A 26,151-nucleotide genomic window follows, 5' to 3' on the forward strand; every position below is an offset into this window, starting at 1 on the left:
GTGACTGAGATGTGGGTGTGTGTCTCAATCTGCCAGCTCTCCAGTGGGAGCAGTAATCTTCAGCAGTGGGGAAACAGTGAAGGGTGGAATATGATAGCATCTCACCCAGCAGTTCTGCAAAGGAAGTGTGTGCCAAAGACTTCAGTGACTTAGATGCTTAAAGTATGCATATAAAATAATATGAGAATTTACAGAACTACCCACTTGAATTAAGGTATACATTTCATTGTAATCAACATACATTTACGAAAAAATCTCAATGAGCACTTGTTTAAATCTTTAGTTCATTCAGTATCTTTAAAAACTAGTCTCAAATCAGGTACAAACATGATCAAAGCTCAGAAGGAATGACTTAAGCCTTTTGAAAATGTTTTACCTAGTGCCAATGGTTTGACACTATATTCCTATTTATGGATGGAAATCTATTAAATAATGAGAGGCAGAAAATAAGGAAATTTTTTTTTCATCTTTAAAAGAAAAAGAAATGTAAAGTCTGGGTCTTAGTCAGCACTGAGATTGAATGTATGGATTAAGGACAAGAAGCAGTTCTACTTCATAGAGCGAATCTTGTTCAAATCTATTTCAAATTAAATTATTGGTTGATTCTTCCATTAAAAGTCCAAAAGCACTATTAGGTGCAGTGTCTATAATTAATGGAAAGTAATCTGTAGATATCTAATCACACTTCTATTTTAAAAACATGCAAAACTAATTTCACAAAACTAAATGCAAAATAACAATTGAAATATGTGTCCTTTAGCCTCTAGATGAATTTAAATAAAAACGTGTATTGGATCTGCACATTAATAAAGCCCGTTAAGCTCAGTAGAATACTTTATATTCATCTGTGCTTCATCAACCAGGTTCATGACCTCTACAGAACTGCAGCAGCTCCCTCTGTTCTGAAAACCACATGGGGGAAGATGGTAAATATTATTTTGTGATTAGAAAATGTTACTGGAATTGTCATAGAGAAATATTTTATGTGGAGAGTGTGGTTCAGGAATTAAAACATACACTGCGGGAAAAAATGCAGCACGGGCAAACTATTCCTAGTGACAGGCAGGTAAAATCTGAGAAACATCTATGACATTGGAAATATTGTGTGACACAGATATCACTGAGTTCATGCAGCTATTTAAGCACCTGCATAACTTAAACCATGTGATGATTCGTTTTTCTAGATAAGATAACTTGGATACTTTAAATTAAGCAGACAATTAAATGTCTCACTCAATTGGTATCAGAGAAGAATTTAGCTGAGTGTTTTCTCTCCCTGTCAAACAAACACATATCTAAATAACCAAATGTGTTAAATCTATGCATCAAAAACATTTGATAAGAAGCACAGGAATGACTATATTCAAGAGTTTTTTAAAGCAATACTTAGAATACATGATGCAATACTTACTAAAATTGCAATGTTTGTAAATCTTTTTCCTGATTTTCCTGCACTGTGTAAGAATATGTGTATACATATCCATGTGTACTTTACTAGTTGTCAGTCTGCCTCACTCATTTCACAGCTTACATACCAGCCCATCTTTCTAGATGTGGGAGCCAAATGAGTTGGTCTAAAATATAGAAGAAAAAAAACAGCAAAGCATGACAAGAAGGATAGGAACGTCAAAACAGCTCCTTAACAAAATCAGCTTCTTAAGCTTCTGCAGGGTTGACCCTAAATCTCTTCACCTCTCACTCAAATTGCACCCAAGCAGAAGACTTAGAAGACTCCTAGCTCTACTGCAGCCATTGCAAATGTTGCTTCTGATTTTAACTGATTTCAGCAGGGTCAAGTCTGAAACATTATTTTTCAAGGATTTCAGTTTGAATGTTTTAGTCCAGCTTGGTTATATCAGTAATGTGTTGATATAATAATCACTTATTCTTCAATATAATTTTTTACCACTGATGAAATATTCTCATTAAGTGTACTGTTGCCATACATTTGTATGGCGTATTCCATCATTATCAAATGGAGACAAAGGTAGTAATGATGCCTGTGTCAGCACACACCCACAACTGCTTACGCTCAAGTCCTTCTTATCTGGAAAATTCAAATCACTGTAAAGGTTCCCTGCAGCTAAATATTGCTTTCACATAATTGCCAGGAAAGAGCTTCCTAAATTATAGGACAGAATAAATTACAGGAGAATCATGTTCCCTTACAGTCCAAGGGGGGGAATTAACACAGTCTGCAAAAATACCTAAAAATTAACAATTTGTTTTTAATTCTACTTTTAAATGGAGTTTAAGCTAACTTCAGTGAGAATGTTCTCTGCTCTTGAGAAAGTCTGTTCTGGAGAAGATTCATATTGGCTTTCAAGACATTTAGTAAGTATTTAATTCAAATATTCTATTAATGAATAAATAAAAAATGCAATTATTGTTACTGTTTTCATTCAGATCAAAACTTAAACAAGAAAAAAATGTGAATTTCAACTGACTGGGTTATCTGTTCCTTCTTTAATCTTAGAGATTACTCAACAAAAAAAAAAAGTTCATTCAACAACGTTTATGAAATCTGTTGTGGATTACCAATATCATCAGTTAAACCTGTTTCAAATTTATTGCTTTCATTCAGGTTAAACAGTAAAAGAGTCCATTTGTACCACCACATGTATATACATGAATTCAGCTTTCATCATTCTCTACAAGTTTAATCCAGTGATTTATGTTTTTCAACACAATTTTGGGCAAATCTGTTGAAGAAATTTAGCCGGACTGATAGAAGAGTTAGACTAGATTACTGTGATGTGTGCCACATTTAAAACAAGCCGGTTCTGTTTGGAGAAAGGGAAAAGTCAAGCATTTTAACACTGTAACCCTGCTTGAGGTTCTAATCATTTTAATGGCTTTAGCAAAGGAGAACAGAGTAAGGTTGGGAGAGTTCAAAGACAATGATCTTTATTATTAGGAATATGTTAGAACAGCAAAGAAGCAAAGCTGCTTTTTTCCTGCTTTTTCTTTAGTCACAGCTGGAAATAGCACTGCTTAGATTAGAGTTTTCTGACATTTAAACAGTCATGGCAGTGGCTATATGTTAATTTTTTTTTTAAATCCTCTCTCTTTTGAAACTCTCTCCATCTTCCAGTGTTTAAAAAAACACATAGAAAATTAAATGTAAAATGCTTCTCTTATGTTTCATATCACTGCTAAATTTTTTTTCATTTAAATTGAACTGAATTGAACTGAAGGGGTGCACGGTATAGCTGAGGGTTTTGCTAATGAGATACAAAGCTTTTTGCCTTCAGGTCACTGGTTCAAATTCAGGCAAGGGTAGAAACAGCTGAAAACTTTTAACCACCTGATGGCTATGTGATATTTTTACATGAAATGAATTTGTCAATCAAAATCCAACTTCAGGAAAGAAGCATTCCTAGCATAAAATTCACCACCACACAACTAGAATTATTGCAGCCTTCTGAAAATGAATTAATTTTGTACTTTTAGCAGTGAGTTTTTGGCTGAAATGACTAATGTTGAAGTCACGTAAGGAATGAATTGTGGAAAGCCTTATGTTGCTGATACCTCTGCAAACATAGTTTTCACAGGTAAAAGTGTCTTAAATGTCTTTTTTTCCTTAAACCTCCTGCCATCTCTCTCATTATCAGCAACTAGTGCAGCATGTCCTTCTACATTAATTGCAACAGGTATGGAGTTACAACACAACCTCATCGGACTGGAGTGGAAGGAGAATACGATGCATATCTGCAGGAAGATGGCATAAAAGTTTTAAATTTCCACAACAATCAGCTCTTAAAAACTTCCTGAAAACTTTGAAGGAATATCAGTATACTGTAGCGCCCTCCTACAATTCATGCGGCAGTCCTTCCTGGATGGAAACAATTCCTTACTTCCAGGAACTATGATTCTGCTTGAACAAAATTGCTTTTAGTGAATGATAGATGTGAATCTCCAACTCCTCCTTCAAGCACCTGACAGACAGAACTGCATATCAAACCAAGTTAAGCTGATGATTTAAACATTTTGCCTATCTGGAACTTTAATTATCTCATCATCTCCTTATGTTTCATTATTATGAAGCTGCAAGAAATGACAACAACTAGAGAAGAGTGGCTATATAAACCAAATACAACTTCAAGAACCAAATTTAAATGGATGTATTATATATCCTAACACTGAAACAAAGCCAGACTATTTTTTTATGGCACTGATTATAAATTAAAGTAGACTGAAAATTTCAGGAGTCAGATAACCTTTTTCCATATGCTTAAGTAAGGGTGTTTACTCCAAAACCAAAGTTTGTATCCAAAATTTAAATGATGCCACTGGCATTCAGTATGAATTGAGCTGGAGTAGGTTTCAACACAGAAGGAGGATTTGAAAAGCAGTCATTTTATTTTCCTTTCTCTTTTCTTCATTCTTTATGAATTCAGCCAAGATGTATTGTATGTATCTTTTTCAGTGGCACCCTTTGTTTTGTGGAAAACAGTGATTTTAGAAATATACAAAAAATAAATACGTTTAAAAGTTCAGAAAGACAGTTAGTGATGATATTTCTGGCATGGAGGGAGAAACAATATTTTTGTATCAGACTGCAGTGAATTAGAGTAATTAACATTTTGAGTAATCTGATTATCTTTATAACTGTACTGATTCTCATTAAGAAACAAAAACTATTCCTGCTTCAATATTCTCTACTTCTTGTATGCTAAGTGAAAATAATTTCATGGGGAGAGACACAGTTCACATTAATATAAATGTCAGAAACGGTTTAAGTGTTCTGTGCCCTTAAAATCCTGCAGAAAGTCTTTAGAAGGTTAAAAACAAACAAACCAACCAAAAACCCCTACTGCTACCTAAATTGTATGATATGGTGATTTAGTCCTGATGTACCAAACTCTGCAAAAGTTATATAAGAAAACTCACAGTGAATTTCCAGAAGATGCCCAAGCAACAAATATCCTTCCCCAAGAATGCAAAATTGGACCCTTGAGTTTTAAAAAATCTCTTTGCTTTAGGTTTCTAACAAGAGTATTCAAAGAGTCAATGACGGCATTAATTTCATTTTCCATCCTGAGTTCAGATTTTAGATGCTTTTATGTCTTTTGGAACATATTGCTCTCAGTCTGACTTTTTAAACAAGACAGCTTAGTTTTGTTTAGATTTCAGTAAGCAAGTGGCCATAACAAAATCTTACACTTTTACTGGAAGTCAATGGAAATTGAAGTCTGAAGGAAAACATTAGGATGTGCCTTACCACTTGTACTTAATTCCCAGGATGTTTATCCTGCACAGCTAACTCAAGTGATTGGCACCTATGTCTGAACTGGCAGAATAGCTCAGCCCAAGTACAAGGATTTATAATATGCCCTTGATATTTCTACACATCTCAAGTCCATACCAAAGTGCTGTTTATGATGAGAAGCTTTAAAATTCTTCCCCACTAAGAAAGTTCATTTCTACTATGGGTGTCTTTGTCCAGAAAATTTGCTGAACAGATATAACAGCACTCCAGAGATGATTTGTTAAGCACCATCCCTTAGTAAAATTCAGCTTGGTCTTTAACTTAGATTTCCCTTAGTTTTACAATCAGTTATGCAAACTGCCATGAACAAGGACCTAAGCTCTTTGCACAGTAGGAAAGAAAGAGAGCACAGTCATGTACTGAGGTTAGAACCGTAAAGACGAATGTAGAGATGACATAATTAGGGAGAAATTGAGGAGAGTTTAAACAACAAGGTTGAGTTCTGAAAATCACTCAGTTGTATCAATAAGCTGGCAGAACAAATCAGTTCAAATCAGCTGTAGAGGCAAAGCACAGCTTGAATGGCCAATTGATTCACTGGGTCATGATGCACTCATTAGATCAACCTCATCCCAGCTTTCCTGAGATCTGCTTACTGAAGCTTGGAGACCTCCCTAGAGGTGCTCCAATTCACTGAGGCCTTTTCCAGTTATTCCTTTTTCCCTTCTGCTCAGTGGAGGAAAAGCATTTGCTTTATTAAATGCTCTCTGTACTACTAAGAAGGATAAATTTGTCTCCTAGACCCTAAAAGCAAGATTGAACTTTCAGTGTAGTCATGAATAAGGCATAACATGTAATAGCAGTGTATTTTCCAAGACCAGAATTTTAAAAATGAAAGATCACAGTTTTCTGGAAGATTTCTTGCAAGTAAGAACGGATCAGTTCAGAGGCAGGCTGTAGCCCGCGTAATAGAATATTGCAGCAGGCTTTCCTAGTTCTATAATTGACATTGCAATACAACTTTTCCATTACTCAGAAATAAATAATTCTTCATTTTCACTCCTTTTTCTCCACAAAAGCTACATTCTTGCAGTAATGAAAGTCAGGTGTTTCTTTTTTTTTTTTTTTTCTTCCCCCACTCATCTGGCTTGCTAGCTGTCCTAATCAGCTATAGAAGTATTGTACCTATGTAAGAAAAGAGTGCTGGTACAAAGGCCAGGCTCATCCTTCCTTCTTTCTACCTAGTTATACATAAAGAAGAAATGGATGTGAGGAAATAGTCTGGCTCAGAGTACAGCCTTTAGTTTGGACAGCTGGAACAAGGAGGTGAGTGAGCAGCAGGAGCTTTTGTTCCCTTACTTGGCTGAATAAGCATAAGACATACAGAATAGGTGTAAGGGGATATGAAAAGAATTTGGCCACAATTTCCCTTTTCCCAAGAACTGCAGAGATGGAAGTGAATGAAATTTGGAAATATGATGTATTGTGCTCTTGTGCCTCCAAAACCTTGGAAGTTTTACTGACAAGTTGCAAAGACTTCACTAGAAGCCAGCATGCTGTGATGAGGAGACCTCACTTTCCAAATGTTAATGCTGAAACTCCATGCTTGAAAGAAAGGCTGACAACAGACAGACAGAAAGAAAAAAAGAAAGAAAGAAAATAGACTGCTTCTTTTCAGCCCTTTAGGATTTTTTGAATAGTAATTTGGCATCCCTTACTATTTCAGTAAACTGAGAAGTGTAGGTTTGAAAACTGAGAAAGGGCTTGAAGCAAACTTGTCTACTGTTTTTTGACAAATCTTTCATTAGAAAAATTCAGAAATGTGGCTACTAATCTTAGCTAAAGATGTCCTAATGACAAGCAGAACCATTTCTTATCCATATTCTGTACTCAGCACGTCCCGAATAAGGTGTGTGCTAGCGGTAAAAGTGATAGCATTAAGAACAGCTGTGAACTTCAATGTGCCTGGCTGCTCCTGGAAGAACAGAAGAGTTTCTATTTCTAATAGTTGATTCCAAAATTAGTACCATCTGTTTTGGGCTCCTAACTTGTACTGACCCTTCAGTGGCCCACTTAATGAGAAGGGAAGGGATTCAACAGGACTATTTCAGGAGTTAATGAAACTACCCACACACTGACGCAACCACAATTTGGGTGGCAAGCAGTAGAATAAAAAGGATAATAGTATATAATCTCCAGTCGGAATAACAGGATGTTTACTAGGCTTTGTGAGTTTCATTCAATGAGTGTGAATGTTATTAACATACATGCAATTTCTTATGGACGCATGCTTGTTGTGGTGAGCATATGGGCTACAAAAGTGATGGTTGGTGCAGCTCCGTTTGATCAAGGGAGAGCAACACCTCTAAGGAGAGCAAAACTTCTCTAACTCTACAGCTACCCAGGGCCCAGCATTTTCACCAGAGGAGGGCAGTTAAGGTTGTGGACTGATGAATAAAAGATACACCAACTACATGGTGAAGGAACTGGGATGTATACTAACCATACCACTCTGATCCGTTACTGGTTTTGGCTGGAGTGAGTTTTGCCAGCAGATGTTAGGCTTTAAACAGTTGACAGCACTGCCAGGGACACCTGCCTTTGACTTCTCATCCTCCATTCATTTAATGCAAAAATTTGACCTTCTGTTCTCAATATGCCAGGACAGACAGGCATAAACCTTAGCTTAATACACCCCTTCGCTGTAACCAGATGTTTTAATACAGCCAAAACTATGTGAAACAGCATAAACATATCTCATTATTGTCTGAGGAGACAAATGGGCCTCTGTATAGTGCACAATCCTATTCCACAATAAAATTGGCACTTGGTATAGAAAAAAGGATATCAATATACATGTTACAGCTTTATGGACTTCATTTGAAAAATGTAAAAAGTATTAAATGAAAAAAGCACTGAAAATTACTACCACTGATTATTTTTCAAAAGTGCAGAATAATTTCTTGAGAAAACAAGAGGAACTACTCATTATACTCTATCACATGAGCTATGCTTTCATTATTTTTTTTCTTCCTGGAATTAGTTTTGAAAAATTCAAGGATCCCAGCTGTTTAATAATGACGTTGTTGTATTCATGCAAATCCCTCAGACCTTATGTCAACATTTAATTTTACAATAAATATAAAAATAAGACTAGTTGCATCTGTAGTCCCTTGGGTTGTAACTGACAAATCATCCAAAACATCCCTCTCCCTCTTCCCTCCTGAACATCCTTGTTGTTTTAGAGTAAATAATAGTCAAAAGGAAAATGTTAACATTCGTGTGGTGTATTGAGAGAAGTTTATAGATATTGACAGTAGTGCTCACAAAACAGATTATATCAAAACACCAAATATATTACCTTTACTCTAGTGGTAAGCTTTTGTAAATTGAAGTCAAATATGTAATCGTTGAACTCTGCAAAGATGATAAAGGCAGCATGGGAAGGACTTCAAGCACACTGGATTTGGAGAAGGAACTGTTCCCACTAACCATTTACTCCTAATGAATTTTAGACAAAAAACAAAAAAACAACAACAACAACCCACCAAAAAAACCCTTATTTACTAAATCACACTTCAAAAAAGATTTCTAAATTTGGAGCTGTTTGTATAGAGAATGCAGTATCTATAACTCCCTCTGGATGATTTGCCTGTGCATTGACTTCAAAACAAAAAGCAAAGAGAATTTGGTTTAAAATAGATTCCTAAAAGCAAGGGCCTAAATCCTAAAAGACAAATATTTTGTGGAAGAACACAAAGCTGTGGGGACAATAAATATAACTCAGAAAATTCTGAAAAATCTATAAAATAGAATATAGACATATAAAAATATATGGAATCTTTAAAACACAGTAGAGCATTTAATAGAGAAAATGCCATATAAATCTTACCCTTCATGCGGCCTAACAGGAGTTTCTCATAAGAATATATTCACTGGAAATATGCTAGATGTTCCTCAAATGTCAACACAACAGATTGTTAGGCAAAGAGCTACAAAATCACTCTTGATTCTGAACTTTAAGAGACTAAAGCAGCACTGGTAGAACTGACTGCTTCAATAGATGGAGTAGGCTAAAACTAAGTACGCTGGAGTCAATGAGAAGTATATCAGCATTTCTTCTGTAGCAACATTAATGAAAAAAAAACAAAAACATTTTAAAACACAGGTATTGCTGTTAGCTACAGACAGCCTAGATGAACCTCTAGTTTCACCACATCTATGGAAACTGCACTATTGATGTTCAAATGGGTCAATATTGTACCTCATGCATAAAAACCTTCATAGTAGGTTTGGAAGGTTTCATCTTTCAGCCACCTAGGGACCAAACAGGTGAGTAGTCTATGGGAGGGACAGTAGCGATGTTTCTTTTGGCTTGGCCCAATGTAGATTCAGCATGTGTCACAAAGAGTCTCAGATTCAAAAGGCTTATTCAAAGACACGCCTGCTGTTTCAACCCAAAGGCTGTAGCAAGAGCTGTGTACCATTTATACAGACATTTCGGAGGAAGAATATGTCCCACACACTTCAGTGTATCTGAGGCTAGCAGTCTTTCACTAACTCTCAGCTCAATACATCAGCACTTACCTTACAAAACACCTTGTAATGACTTTCCTTTCTTGTTTCCTCCTGCTTCCCCAGATACTCCATGTTCACTCTGCAGGCTCTGCCCTGCACTGTGTTCCTTTTGTCTCTTTCTGCCTTCATACTCTCTTCCAGACTGCTGCCTCTGCCTTGAGCAGTCAACCCCTTTCCACATTTCCCTAGTGCATCCAATGACCTCATTCCCCCTCCTTCAACTCCTCATTTTCTTCCTTTAGTTTTATCTTCCCTTTCCACCTCTCATCATTGCTTAAGAACAACCCACTGCCACTCTTTCCCCCTTACCAGCCCAGCATTACTAAAGAAATTAAGCTAAGTAAAATCAAACACAAAAGGGAACATTTCCTAGAAAACCTTTTCTGCTTTTTTTATGTTTTCACATATCCTTTTTTTCTCCATAGAGATATAAATATGTTTATTGTGGCTTAACTTACTGTGCAATTTGTGCTGATTAGATTAGACTGTAAGATGCTTGGGATAGAGGCTCTGCAATGCCTTTTATCTGTGAAATGCCAGGCATGTAAGTGCGTGCTATAAATGAAAAAATAATAAGACAATAATGAAGACAGCAGTTGTATCTTTGTCATATCCTTTGACTTGGAAATTCTGTGAAAGGTTTTGATTGGGATTGTGTGTGAGAGGGTAAGTTTATCTTTCCAATTCCATGTAGCCAGTGTCCCCAAGGAAGTGCTCAGTACTAATGAATATCTGAACAGTTTCTCTAAAACCTTGGGGATCTTCTGTCATCCATGCCACGTACACCAGTGTTTTGTAAGTCATCTTACTATTTTATATCATTCACTATGCTCTATTTTACTTTCATCTTCCAATATATATATTACATTTAGTTCAACTATTCTCTGTGATGAGAAACATATAACAGATATTTTATGTATATACAGAAAAAAATTCATAAGTACGTGAGAGACCGTAGAGATATCTGGTTTTCAGTTGTGCGAATATTTCAAATGAAGTATAAAAGCTGTAGGTTTTGGTGGCTCATTAATGACTTCCTAGCAGCATCTTTAGCACTGTAGAACACTGGATTTGAATTGGAACACTGATTCCAGCACAACTACTTTGGTACCGAGCAAAAACTTCATATAAACTTGGGCCTAGAATGATAAACCTGATCTTGTGGATACCTTTAAGATACCATCATAGCACTGGCAAACAATCCAGTAACCCAATCTGCTCTGGACAAAGTATGTAAGAAGAGCCTGATGCCTGGTAAAAAAGCAACTGAAATTAACATCTGTGAGGAAAGCCTGGAAAACTCAAACTGGATATTCCAACCTGCTTTATTTTTGTTGTTGTTCTTTTCAGTATGTAAGAGTTAGAAAAGAAGTAGTCAAGGCAATCAGAAATAGGAGCACAGGTTTTAAAATGCAAACTTTAACGCTGATCTGATACTTGCTCACAGGATCACCAAAGACACAGTGAGACCAGCACTGTGCTATTTTCTTCTGTGTGCAAACAGCACACAGTGTCCGTAACCAGCAATCTCTACAAGCCTGGCAAGGCCTGGAGATTAGCACACCTGTCCCAATTCCCAGCAATACTCACTGGAGCAGGTGCACCAAGTCTACGGTTTAGAAAGTCTTTTCACACCTGCGTCTCTTAACTAATGACCCTTTTTGTTTTCTCCTTTTTGTGATCGCCTGAGTGCAAGAGGGGATGCTGAGACAGCAGACAGGCAGCTGTGGCAACCCAAGGAGAGGATAGAGAGGACGTGTGCCTGTGTGTGTGCCTGCCAACAAACCATCGATTTTGTCCTTTATCTTTTTGCAGGTGACTTCTCATGGGACTAGCAAAAAATACTTGCATTTTTAGAAGTTTGTGATTTCACTGGAGCCTTGTATGCTTCTGTGTTTCCTTGAGGTAGGAACAACCAAGAGCCCTTTGAACCAGTGCAGTTAATCCTGTTCCCTACATACTTATTTAATCCTGAGTGTCAGTATTTTCTCAAGTACTTACTTGCACGTGGTTGGTAAAGCACAATGCCCACAGGTGCTGGTATGACCCCTCCCATCTGAGCAGAGTGTTGGTTGCACCAGGAGCACTGCAGAGGAGGACAGGAAGGCTGACCAGTGGGGTCTGAAAACCCTCATATCCAGGAACTGGTCAGTCAAGCAAGAATTTGAGGTGGGCACATATAGCCTGCTTCATTTATTGCACATAGACAATATTTTGAATTTAGCTTTTCCTCTGCTTATAACCCTTCTACAACCTGATCTGTGGATGTGTTTTCAGTATTGAAGACCTGAGTAGTAGAAATAAACAGTCTTTCTCCTGTGCGTCACCATAAATTCCCAAATATAATTATTTGTTCATTATTCTATCTGGGAGCCATGTCAAAGTCTTTCCTGAGTGAGAAGTTAAAGTGCTTCATGCAGAATACTGAGGAATAGGACGTGATCAACAGCATGCAACAGACACATTTGCACACATAACTGTAGTTTTACTAAAAAAATCCTCAACTTACAAATAGGTATGGGACAAAAAATTCCTAATATCCAGTATTGATAAAAAGATTTCTAATGTGATTTGACTGGAAAAATGTTCTGAGTTCAAAAGGATGTTTGTGCTCACAAATTCATTGTTGTGTGATTAATGTATAAGATCCTACGTGCAGAATAAGTCATATCTGAAATAATCTGAATGGATTCAGTTTAAAGTCATTTGCCAATAACTTGTAATCAGCATATAATCTCTAATGATGATATTGCTGAACTTTGCCCATAAACCAATAAGCAGTTTAAGACCTACTTATATTTCATAAATTAAACATTATATGGATAAATACATGTCAGTACAGAAGCATTCATGTCTCATATTTTTTCCTTGGTTTAAATGGGTTCATCCAATATCAGCTAGGTAGTGAACTTTGAAGCAGAGTCCACTGTAATAATAGTAAAGTTTAATGATGCATAGCTTTGTAAGACTGACAAATTCCCAGCCAAAGTATTGATTCTGGGAGAATTTATGAAGCACAGGCTCTATTCTATGTCATTATGGTCCATTTTTGGCTGAAAGAATCATGTAAAATAGATTTTTAAATGAGTGGTAATAGCCAGACATAAAGAAGGTATCGATGTGTGTCATGAAGGGTGAAATAGCATGCCAGGTAAAGGCATATAACAAATTGAAAACGACAGTGCTGAAACTCCTACAAATGTAAATTTGTTTTTAGTTTTAATGAAACCTTTGTTTCAGTTAGTACAAATTTTTCCACAGAACTGAAAAAAAACAAAAAACCCACTCTTTCAAAAAATGTAATTATTTACAGTTCGATTTCATGCTTCACTTTGGAATGTGTCTATAAAATGCATATCTCACTTACAGACATGTTAATCAATATGAATTGTGTACTACATTACAACAAAACTACATCTGAGATTATTAGGGAAAAAAATCAAATGCACACTGTTTTGCTTACTTGAGCAATATGTGAAAATTAATAGCTTGAACCTTTGCAGAACGAGCTGGTAGAAGGCACGACACTTTTTTTTAAATAAGGAGAGTTTCAATAATACTATCTAAGGTATTTTCCGATAAGGTAAAACAAAATTACCACACAGACAACATTTGAACTAGGAATAAAATACGAGAGTGTAGATAAACTGACAAAAAGATGGGGGAAGAGAACTGTTGATTGGGTTACCGAGGCTTTACAGAAAAGAACTACTGCATTTTAATTGCATTCCAGAAACCTCTTTTTGATCTAAAAAGAGGTCACCTAGGTCTAACAATGCAAGGGACCTTCATAGTCCAGAGGTAAATATATCTCCCACACACCCAGAAGCACCCTGAGAATTAGCTAAATCCGCCTCAGAGCAGCTGCTTTTCAACAATTCAGGAGTTTATCAGCCTAATAATAATAAAAAAAAGTAGCTGGCAGGAAAAAAGGCTGACAGTCTCAATAAGCTCTTCTGCAGCCTAGTGAGGCTGAAGAACTCTTCAAGGCCTTAGTCAACACTGAACAGAGGGCTCTGAACTGGCACACTCATCTTCACCACAAACAGGCTGCAAAACCTGGAGAGGGGCCATTCTTTGCACATGTGGTGTTCCCAGGCAGGATGCAGGCAGATTCAAAGCAAGCAGGCTGGATCCAGGTGCAAGGTTAGAACAAAAGCACTTTCAGGCTCAGAGGCACAGTGAAAAAAATAAAGTTCAGCATGTATCTAATTGTAGCACTATCAGCTTCTCTGTTCCAGTTCAAATCCTTCTCTGTTTTGTTTTTCTTTTTTCATATGTTCATTGAGATTTACAAAAGCAGTCCTCATGGCTGAAATGCAGCATGTTTGCATGAGGTCTAAATTTCCTTCTAATGTTTTTAAAATAATTTCAAGAATCAGTTTGGGCACACAGTAAACATGTATGATAGTGATTTCAGTCTTTTATATATTTTATATATATATGTCTTTTATATATTTATATTTGTTATTCATCTTAAAATTGAGTTTTCATAGGTCATAATTCCTATCTCCCTGGCTATTATCAGTGTAAGATAGACTTTTAAAAATGCTGTAATATAAATTTTATGTGTTAATGTGCAAACATCTAGTATACATAAGCATACGTAATTATTGTACCTGACTGCAGCAAATCAAATTTACTTAAACAGAACTGTCCTTTTATCAACTACATTAACTTCTGAAAAGGAGAAAATAAGTCTATTTAATGACATATTAGATTTAGTAAATAAGCTATTCCACAATTACCAGCTCACTTGATGACAGGCGTCCAATGAACCACCTTTGATCACTGTCAGGGCCCCACAAAATTATATGAACTATGATAAATACCTATAATTAACAGCATGAAGTTATTTCTGACCTACAGCAAAGGGATGACATCATATACAGCAGAATTTTCAGGCTGTTTGCTTACCAATCTGTGCAGTTCATCTGTACTTTAAGTTTTCTGGACTGATTTTATAAACTTAACTGGACTAGATTCTGATTTCTGTAAATAATATCAATGTCCTCATAATTTTAAATCACATTTTAATGCATAAGAAAGATACTGCTTTGGATTAAAAAAAAAAAAGAAGAAGAAAAAGATTAGTGATAGAGTGAAAAGTACTCATGGCTAGAATGAGTACAACCTGAAGAAAAATCACAGCTTCTCTGAAAACCAGCTGAGTGCCCGGTAAAAAGCAGAGTGCTTTGGAAAATCATCCTGACTGCATATGTAGCAAACAGATCAGTAACTTCAGCTACAGAAGCAGTCAGAAAAAAAGGCACAGTTTTGGGGTATCAATAGAATGAGCAGATATTCAAAGATACCAGTGTTGAAAACATTTTTTTTACATTTTATTTAATTTTTATTTTATTTTGTGAAGCTGTCACCTTAAAAAAGGTTTTTACCATTATTCTAAGAAACATTCTGCCAGGTTTCCATTGCTCTGCATCTCACATGTGGACTTAAACAAGCAGAGCCCTGAGTCACTGCTCCAGAATGTCAATCTTTCACTTTCACTTTGTGCTTAGCCAGATTTTTGGGCTGGACTGATGTAATGCAACCTCAAAACCCTCCATCGTTCACTAGGGTCATGTCAGTAGCACTGAGGCAACAAAACTGGGCCTGGACATGCTCACTCCTTGTTGTTACAGCTGGTGTTGGAAACACAAGGCCTGAATAGAGGGTGCCTGGCTGGGAACTCCTTCCTATAAAACAAATTTTGTTGAGTATGTTGGGTCACTGATTTCATTCATGTTGTATTAGGTTTAAGAGAGAACAAAAATGACCTTCACTGAACAGAGCTGCTTTTAGCTGCAGCTACAAATCAAGGCTGCTGAGCAAAGGTATAATTCCTAGAGCTGGCAAACAGAAGAAGACTGTGCATCTCACTGGCAAATACAGCATTTTTAAAGAAAGGTTTCCATCCATCCAAATTCAGAATTACACATTTTTTTTTTTTTTTTAGCAGAACAATACTATGCAGCATTCTGTTTTATATATGTTTATTTCACTTTTTTTCTTTTTTTTTCTTTTTTTTTCTTTTTTTGTATTGTATGGAAATAATGTAAAATATTGTTTGCCAAAGAATCAACTGTTTCAGTCACAAACACTTTCTGAAGGAAGAGCAGGTCATAGCTTACCTAACACAATTCATCACAGATGTTAAAGGGAATGATTGCTTTTTGCATGACCAGTTTTACCCTGTTATTTCTCACATATACTGCTCTCACTGAACTGGAATGTGAGATCTAGATGCTGCCATAATGAGATCTTATTTGATTATATCACTCAATAAAACTGTAGATTAAGACATAGGATGTACAACACAGACCAGCTGAGCTTCTATTCTCTTTTTATGTCATGTAAGCTATGTGCAACCATAGCAAAGAATGAGCAACCTCTGTTAGGTGCTTTGAATGTGAACACCCATGTAGAATGTTCAGAATAAAGGATGGAATACTCCAATATGAGACATCTAACACTTTTTTTTTTTTTTTTTTTGCTAGCAAGTCACAAAAGTACAGACTATAAACTGTCAAAAATACCAAAAGCAATCAACTAATGGTAAAACCAAAAGAGTAAATAAAACAAATACTATAATCTTAGAATCATAGAATGGTTTGGGTTGGAAGGGACCATACTGTAAACTTAGGTTACCAACCAATCTATCTGAAACAAATTGACAAAATTAAGTTGTTGAAATTATTTTCTTAATATTTTCTGAATTGCGTTGAACTTTGGCTCACTTCTTAGGCTGATACAGTAATTTAGGAATATACACATCACTTGTACTTTACTTTTGTTGTAAATTATTTTTATATCTAATTTATAGAATTGTAGCAACAATAGACAATAAACTACTTAGATTGGATATTCCAGAATGTGCATATTATGTTTCAGAAAGGCACATACTCAAAGCAGTAATACAGGTACACAATATTTTGAAATAAAGAATCCTTGCAAGCCTCTAAAAAACTCTGTATTAAGAAATAAGCTCTGATCACAACCACTTTAAGGCTACTAATATGAAATAGAGCATTCTTTTTTCTCTGACAAGTGGAACACTTCCATGTGTAAGTTCTCAGTTCTATTTTTTTCATCTTCAGTTTATTACAATCTCTAATTTTATTTATGAATCTATATTCCACATATAGCACTCTGCATAAAGAATAGCAACTACATTCCTTCACTGATATCTGTATCTATACGTCAATACAATGGCTTTGTAATAAATGTGTTCTAGGATGTGTGTATGTTATGGGGGCCAATTATCTTGTCAAGCATAAGACATACTGAAGAGAAAAAGAGTGCAAATTGCACTCGATAGCCTTAAAAGCAGTACTCTGCTTCTAACATCTTACACATACCATTGGAAATGGTCCAAAATGAACTCTTCCTAGAGGTCTGCATTTTATGCACGATAAGGAATAATCAGTCTCATGTTATATAAATGCAGGTGACAGCCTATGTGCTACAATAATGCAGATAGAAACCAAAGCGATGATACAAAACCCTCTATTAGATGTAGATTAATGTCACTAAACATTATTTTCCAAAGGTCGAGGTCTCCAGCATACTTCTGTGTTTGGGTTTGGCAAAGCTACATTATTGATAAAAAAAGCTCCCACTCAAATATTATTGAAGACATACTACACTGCTTGACTTCTAATTTTTTTTTTTCTCAAAGATAACATTATGTCAGTCTGTCTGTAAATCTAGCACATTATTTTCTTTTACTAACCACTCAAATATCTTTAGACCTTCACCAAAATATAAACAGATCTTAATGTAGCAAACACTGATAAAGTTTATTAATGACTAGAACAAGTTTGTTAAATGTAACACGTAGCATATCTGTTCTTAGGAAAGGATGGATTGCAAGAGTCAGAAACATGCCAGACACTATTATAGGGAGAAGGTGCAATGGGTGGTTCCCACACACCGCTGTCCCCACTGCTACATCCTGCACACTTGTCTGTCTTTGGCCAAGGACAGGACTTGATTATTGTTCCTCAGAACACAGATCTCCTGGACAAAAGACAAGCACATACCATAGCACCTCAAGGTGTGAGGTGGACTGAAGACATGCCAAACTCTGTTATTCATTTGTAATCATGAAGTAGGATCTCAGTTCCCAGGGCTGCCTGAGGAGCCAGCACAGCTCTCCTGCTGTTCCTGTTCCTTCACAAGCCACACCTGGCCCTTATCTCTGTTTAGGACCTTGGGTTCATCCAGGATGGGGACACGTCAGAAAGGAGGGATTTAATTCTTTTCTGTTGGAAAACTACTGCAGTAAATTAACAGTATAAGAGCCATATTTTTGATACCTTACTATACCTCATTCCTTGAAATTGTAAACTTTTCCAAAGTGGTTAAGGGGCTTTTTTTTAGTTTCTTTCTTTCTTTCTTTTTTTTTTTTTTTTTTCCCTATTTTAAATTCTCTGCTTCTATCTTAGCTTTGTACATGACTACAACTGAGAGTTATGATCTTACATCAACTAGATAAGAGAGCTGCTGCCCAAGGTAGGCAATCTGATAATCCCCAAACTGTGAGCAGCAGGGAGCTTGCAGAATATCACTTCAGAGGTCAGTGCAACAAGGCAAAGCAGACTGAGGAATCTCATCAAGGAAATATTCACAGTTACTGTTGGTTATCAGCATTCCTGCAAGTTTAATGGTTGTCAAGGTGCTCATTTTCTGTGTGTGTGAATCCTAATTGCTGTTGCTTCAGTTCCTAGGAAAAGAAGGATGATCCCATATAGAGAAATATTGCTGAGTACCAACTGAAACACTCTCTCTTGTTGACCTGTATCAATGGAAAGATTTCAACTGTTTTATATTAAACATTATCAACAAACCTCTTTTTTGAATCCACAAGGAATAAACAGAGGATCTGAAGTGACTAAAGTTCCATTACTTGTTCCTCCACCAATAAATCCATGAGCGATGTATCATCTTCAGCAAATAACCCTGATGGGAGTTGCTGATGGAGTATATTATTTTAATAAATAAGTTTGAGCTTCAATTTGACATTTTGCTCATGATCTTTCCTTACACTGACAATGTGATGATGGAATGGAAAAGATTGATTTAACAACAATTTGTAAAAAAACAGAAATGAAACTAACGAAGTAGGAAATACCGCTGTGAAACAGCAAAAAATGAATTCTTCTGAAGATGTATTACTCAGAGTTTTCTCTCAACCAGTTTTTTTTCTCTAATTGTCCTGGATTCTTGATTAGAGAAGTTACTCTGACAAAAATGCAAAATTCAGGTTTCCTAAGCACTATTTTCACAACCACACTACATCTACAATTGTGATGCCCTCTAACAACCCTTCAATGAATTGCATTCCTCTCTGCATATGTATATATAGCTAGGGAAAGCCAGATTTAATCTTTAATTTATTTGTATTCACTAAAGGAATCTTAAAAAATAAACAACCCCCACCAAACAACAACAAAAAACCCAACCCCTGAGCTTGACCATTTAGAGCTTTACAGCCTGATTTTAGCCTTTTGGGGAGGTTTTATTTGATGATGGATGTGAAGATCCAGAAAAGCAGTTTTTAATAATTGATGGGTGTGGGATAGAGTGACATTATCCAAGAGGAAGGCTTTACAGTCTAGTTTTGGAATGACTCAGGCCAAGTGAAGCCAAGCAGACTGCACAAACTCCACCTTAGTGACTAAAGCTTCTTTGTAAATTTTGCTGGTGTTAAGTTTTCCATTGTAATTACATCTCCTCTTCAAATAAACAATATGATGCTCATCTAAAATAAATTAACCTGTTATTTCATCCAATGCATTTGGAACTGGAGTAGTCTCCTTGAGGAAACAATTGTTGCTGCTTTATTGAGGAGACTGTATTTCTTCAATAATGATAGAGAAAAAATGTTCTACCTCCAACATCCTAGCATAGTCTCAACTGTTAAAGTTAAAAAAAAAAAAAAAAAGTAAATCTGAAGGACAGCTCTGTCTTTTTTTTTTTTTCTTTGCATCTATGAACAATAAAATGTGTTGCTGGCTGTGATGCTATTTCTCCATTCCTCACAGAGCAGAACTACTTAATACATCCTGACAACTACAGAAACGAGTAGGTCAGGATTGTCTTGAACTGGATTGCGCTAACATGTAGGTGAGGATAAATTTGGCCTTGATGAGTTTCTTTACTCAATTGTTCACATTGTTTTGATGCAGTTTGTCTCACTTCTTGCTTAATCATAACTGGGATTATTTTGACTCCTATCGGCTGAGCTGGAGAGATCCAACCAAATGAACACTTTTTTTCAGTGCACAATTCTTATTTCTGTGATGCATATTTGTACTCATTAATATACCCTCTTTCACTAAGACTAGGACCCTGAAGAGTCCTCCAGTGTTTCCTGTATTTCCAGCATCCTTACTGTCAACATCCATTTCCAGAGTCATTAAATTAGTCATTAAAATTTGCTCTCAGTGATATTACACAGCGCAAACTCACAGTGAATACAGTCTTTGCTTAAAAGGACACAGGAGGACTACAGGTCTCCGTGCTTTTTTTTTTTTTTTTTTTTTTTTTTTTAAGAGTCCAGCTTTGGCTAGGAATGAAAAATGATTGGCAACAGTTTGAAGGCACTGATCAGAAAATATAGGAAAATAAAGTCTTTGAGTTCTGTACAGTTTGGGCCTCGCTCTCATTTCCTAATGCTCTAATTGACATAGCTTGTGTAAGTAAAATACATTTAAAGTGAATTCCTTCATGGGAAATGATAGTTCAACTCCTGCTTGGTATTTTTCTGATTTTATTTGTTGGTTGTGATGGTTGTGTATGTATGCATACACCAAATCTTTGTAATATTTCAGAAAATCTTTCCAATCCTTCTGGTCCCCTTTAGTGAGCATCTGGTTAAGCCATTCAAGGGATCACCTGTGTTATATTAACCTTGACATGCTACAGTCTTGGGAACTGGGAAGACAAAACACGAACCATCACAACAATAGCTATTTCTATTTTATGAAATTTAGGAAACGTCAGAGATAATTAAAAAAAACAAACAACTACCACAAAGGAAAAAACAAAAACTCTTAAAAAATAGGATGAAATAAGCAATAACTTCTGCTCCACTCACATGACCAGAAAAGAAAAAGCACCTTTGAATGTCCTCTTTAGCAGCCTTTGCGGTTACTAGAAATTATAAGTCATGGACAAACTAGCAAAAGTATATACACTTCTTTTCATAATCTCTGATTCAACACTGTCACCTGGCAAATCTCCCACCAACTTCCAAGCACTTTTAGCTAAGCAAAGTCCAAGTAAAGACTGCAGAATACAGACCATAAGCTTTAAAAATGCACTAAGTACCTCTGAGGAGGATAATCTTTCTCCCCTTATACATCCAGTGCCAAGTTGGACCTGGCACTGACAGGGTTTTTGCTATTAGCAGACAATGGGGACTAGGTTAAAAATAGTGTAGCCACGAGAAAGCAATGATTCTGATTAAGTAAATTCCATTGAACTCTTTCTAGTAAGCATTATTCAGGTCATGAATGCTAATTTGTCCTGCAGGGGGCTGTGGGTAATTACCCAGAAAAACTATCAGCTTTATTGAGTTGCTACAAAATAGTATTACTGAATGGAATGCACTAAGAAGGGAGACAACCGTGATATATACACCCGTTGCAGTAAGCAGTCTTTTTCTGAAGATACCATAACCTAGACTAAAATCATAGTAACTTTACTTTGGATTAGGTTACTATTTAGGCTACTTTTATGTTTCTATTAAATAGAATGAGCATGCAAAATTATGCACCACAGAAGTGCCACTATGACACCTAGAGCAAATGTAGTGTTCTGCATATTTAAAGTTGTGTAGAATCAGAACCATTAAAAAAAAAATAAAAAATAAGGCACATTGGCTGCATTCCAGCAGTCACACAACCGCTGACATTACTAAAATTTAGATAATTTAGTCCCATATGGGAATCCATGCCACAGTTATATTGTCCCTATTCCGACACAGTCCTGATTTTGCACTTCTTTAAGTCTTGCTTTTTATAATTTCAATTCCCTCCACCAATAAAGCAATTTGCATTCACACAGCCCTCTCTGCTAAGTGAGAGAAGAAATCTGTTAGACGACCTTGGTCTTTTTTGCAGTTGATTACAAGGAAACAAACTCTTCAGCTAAACCATTCCCTCATCTGTTTTTAATTGATGTAGAACATTGCACTACAAACTATAGGGGAGAATTAAACAAGTTGCACACTAGCAGGTGACAGTTTGCTTTCATTTAAAAAATGCAAGAATGAGGCAAATGCTACCTCACGGAAAGAGATATAGCATATATATCAGAAGTTCTCCAGATAGGTATATAATACTGGCTGCTCACCTTACTTAATAAAAGTCAAGGAACTGCAAAGCATCCCCATTGCATCTTGCAGCTCTTTAAACATTTTATTTGTTGGATTTAGTTGTACAAACAGCACAGGATCAATTTGTACATGTTGCCTAACCAACTGTTTGGGATTTGGGGATATGTGGAGAGAAGTAATGCTATGGTCACTCCCCCGGATGTCCAAAGATCCATTAGATTACTGCCAGAAGAGCTGGAATGAGCAAGTTTGTCTAAAGGAATGGCAAAGGAATCAAAATAGGAGAAAAAGATAAAATATTTCCTGCAGCTATAAATAATTACTCTGTATTGGAGTCAACTAAAATAACTTCCCATTTGATTGAACTCTTACAATGTGGTCACAAGGACAGCACACAAGTGCTGCAGTACCAGTCCCTGCATGACAGCTGTGTTCCTCAGCCGTGGAACTCAAGTAGAGGTTGTCATTTTCACTCAGATTTTCTTCTGTCAGAACTGGGACCAACTTCACAGTCATTTGCTATGTCTATGGTAATTAACATTCACTGAATTTTTATTTTTACAGGGCAGAAAAAATATCCACGTGATCCTTCTTTATTTCTGGTGGTGTTGACAAGCAATGTTAAACATTCAAGTCTATGATGGATATAAGGTTATTTTTGGAACATTTCAATTAAAATGAAGAAACAAGCTGCAGTGCTTGCTTGTTATTTTAATAAATTGTCTGACTGTCCATTCGTTATATTTCCTCTTCTCTCATTTTTACTCTCCAACTGTTTTTTTTTTCTCTTTCATGCAGCATCCGAATAAAAACACTTACCTTTACTCAACAGAAGATTCACATTTCCACAGATCCAGTACCATTGAGATTGACTAATGTAATCTGAAGGATTTGTTTTATGTTCAAAACGTTAGAACAATGTCAGTAAAATATTGAGCATAACTTTGAGTGGGACATGATACTAGTTAATGAAGTTTTCCAGCATCATACTTTCCATAAAAGGTATGAGGTATGGATACAAGATCCACCCATTTTGCTGGAAAAGGCTAACTTTTGTTCCAAGTACTTGAATGTTGACACTTAAGCTCGCTGTTTGTTATATTTACAATTGAATTAAAAATAAACTTTATCATAACTTTTAAAAAATACATATTTATGTATTTTGTTATAGTTACATTTTGTTAGATAAACATTGTCTCATTCTCACAGTGAACAGTTTTTAAAAGTATCCTGAAATATTCACCAGTTATGACCACAGACAACTAAATAATCGTGAATCTAAAAAGCCCTAATGTACTAAAAATGAAATATATAAAAATATTTCTCATTCTCTTTGCACATCTACAATAACAGAGCCAAAGAACAAACAACCTAAGCTGTTGTGATTATTGGTAATTCTCACTTTTCAGTGTCACTATAATCCATATGCAATCATAATATTTCAGCTGCTGTCACTGTATTTTGTTCAAAATCAATAAGATCAAAAATGCATATCCACCTCAGATTTATATTCTTCAAAATATCAAATTGCCTCTTGTGGTTCTGGTTTAAAATAAAATGAATACCATATGCATTAATGACAAATCTCAGCTGCAGAGAGTGTGAACAAATGTGTTTGTGAGATTAGCTACCTCCCTGCTGAAAGTTTTCCAACAAGCCTTTTGCTCACTTGGAATACATGTAAAGTATACTTTCCTCTGTTTTCATCTAATATGTAGGTGTGCCTACATAAAATTATCATGGCGAATTTACTTTCACATTAACATTAATTTCCTAAACAAAGACAATGCTGCCAGAGTACATAAAATTTATGTAACTTTTCCATCATTAGTCACTACCTTGTGCTCAGTCTAAAGAAGGTGAGAAGCACTGCTCTGAGTGTATTACATGGAACTGTTTTTCATCTTAAGGAAAAGGTTAAAACAAATATTTTATTTCAATAGCGACATTAACATAAAGAAAATATAAACACACAGCAACCCCAATAAAATCTAAAATTGTTTCTTTCTATGGGTTGTAGAAGACTGAGAGCCATTTCTCATCATTCCTGAATGCGCTCTGTTGTAGAAAGAGCCTAACAAGGATTAAAAACATCCGTCCTATGCATGCACTTTGCTAAATCCCTGCATGCCATTCTGGGGTGACTGTACTGTCTGAACAAGTTCTCCCTGTTTGCATGTAAGAAATAGCTGGCTCAAACAATTCATCAGATCAGTGAGGCTCAGCCACAGAGTGTGCCAGTCCAACTATACGCAGCCTAATACTCTTACCATGAATGATTGTTAAAAAGGGCATTCTTGCTTGAATGGTCCTCCATAGGATGTGGAAATAGACTTGGGTGGGGGAGGGAGGAAGGGCAGGAGGGAAGCCTGCACCAGACGTCTCCCACTAGGTCCTGCTGGCTGCTTGCGTGTTACTATAGTGCAAGCAGGTAGGGATTTACAGTAAGCTCATATAGAACAGTCTATCAAAAAATGATTAATTCTGCAAACATTATAAAGCAGTCATCTGAATGGGGCAGGTCAATGTATTTCATGATGGCAAAAGGATAATGAAAGAACTATAGAGGGGTGGGGGAAGATCCTTACTTTCTCTTGCGAATGCTACCCCTTCTCTCCCAGCTCAGTCACAAGCATTTTTTTGTCTTGGCAATAGCAATTTCCCATGAAACAGAGACAACATACACAGAACAGAGCAGCGGTGTCTGAAGATGGAGCAATGGCAGAAAGCAGAATGACAAGCACAATTCTGCACTATGTTAAAAGTACTCATTGCTGGGTTTTCACCAGTTCTGGTCTCAGGAATGCATGCACAGTCATTCCTGTTTTAAAAATTAAGTGTAGAATGTCAGAGGCTCTTGGTATGATAACCAAAGCATAGATTGGGTAATAATATTCTACTAAGGTAAAGAGGAAAAAGAGAGACATTTTACCATTACAGTTGCATAAACTATAGATGGATAAGAACAGTATAGATACAAAAAGTATGCACATATACTGGTCCAACTGGATTGGTCCAACTGGATGGAATACACAAATTCAGATTAATGCCACTTAGCTCAATCATTATATATTAGTATATTCAGGAGACTAGCTATTCCCATCAAGATCTCAAACTAATTGCAAACTAATTTCTTTTTATATTTCACAGGAATAATTCACCTTCTAAAGGTTATGTTGTGATCAGTCATAGTAGTAGGAAATGAATGAGGCAAGCCTGCTTGGTATCTGCCATCATATGAGACAAAGTGTTTCAGCAAGTATTGCCCCACCAGTGGACTCATTGCTTGGCTGAAAAAATACTCATCTGCAAAAGTTTAACAAGTCTCCCAATCAGCTGGCTGCTAAACCTTTTTCCTTTGAAAGGACAGAGTAAGTCTGAGGATTGTGAAGCATGCACACATAAAGCAGCTTTCAAATTATTTACAGGCCAGGTAGAAAGTAATGTGAACTCCCCATTACTGTCCCACAGAATACATTTCTACTTTCCCAGTGGAACCTCTTCTCAGTGACAAATGACTCACTCTTCATGCTCACCCAGTTCTGACCTCACCTGGACACATCAATTGCACTCAAACTTGCAAAGCTTTCCTAGTTTTGTGATGTGGTCAAATTTCAGAGAGTTCAACTATTTTACTTGGAAGAAGAGGTGATGATATTCCTGAGACCTGAAAGGCAAGTGACAGACACTCTATCCAACCCTTAGTGTACGTGTATCATGATTTGCCCATTAATTGAGTTATGCTACATCCTCTGTGCCTGTTTTTATAAATTGACAACTGTACAAGGTAATCTGGGTATTATTTCATGATGTTTTTGCGAGGCTTCTTCTTAGCTCACAGACCTTTTGATACACTTGTGCATAATATTACTTATTCTTACCCTGTCAGCATTAGAAAGGCATACTGTACCTGGCCTTTCTATAAACAAAGAGAGTGGCAATTTGCTAGAAAAAAAAAAGTTTGCTAAAGAAATTTCCATAGTTGTATTATTTCTCTTCCTTTCTACAGTCTGACTCC

General features: G+C 36.3%; 1 protein-coding gene and 1 long non-coding RNA gene across 34 annotated transcripts in view; one reads left to right on the forward strand and one right to left on the reverse strand.

Annotated features, from left to right (window-relative positions):
* LOC107053990 overlaps window positions 1–5,883 on the forward strand; it is a 39,309-nt gene extending 33,426 nt beyond the window's left edge. The window contains exons 4-7 of the long non-coding RNA XR_001467866.4: window positions 864–926; window positions 2,251–2,334; window positions 3,454–3,554; window positions 3,654–5,883. This is a non-coding gene — a long non-coding RNA (uncharacterized LOC107053990). The remainder of the gene's footprint in view (window positions 1–863; window positions 927–2,250; window positions 2,335–3,453; window positions 3,555–3,653) is intronic.
* The window catches only part of ADGRL2 (adhesion G protein-coupled receptor L2), a 382,604-nt gene that overhangs the window by 249,499 nt on the left and 106,954 nt on the right, over window positions 1–26,151 (reverse strand). The window lies entirely within an intron of this gene.

Source organism: Gallus gallus, chromosome 8 (assembly GCF_016699485.2).
Source record: "Gallus gallus isolate bGalGal1 chromosome 8, bGalGal1.mat.broiler.GRCg7b, whole genome shotgun sequence".
Lineage (NCBI taxonomy): Eukaryota > Metazoa > Chordata > Aves > Galliformes > Phasianidae > Gallus > Gallus gallus.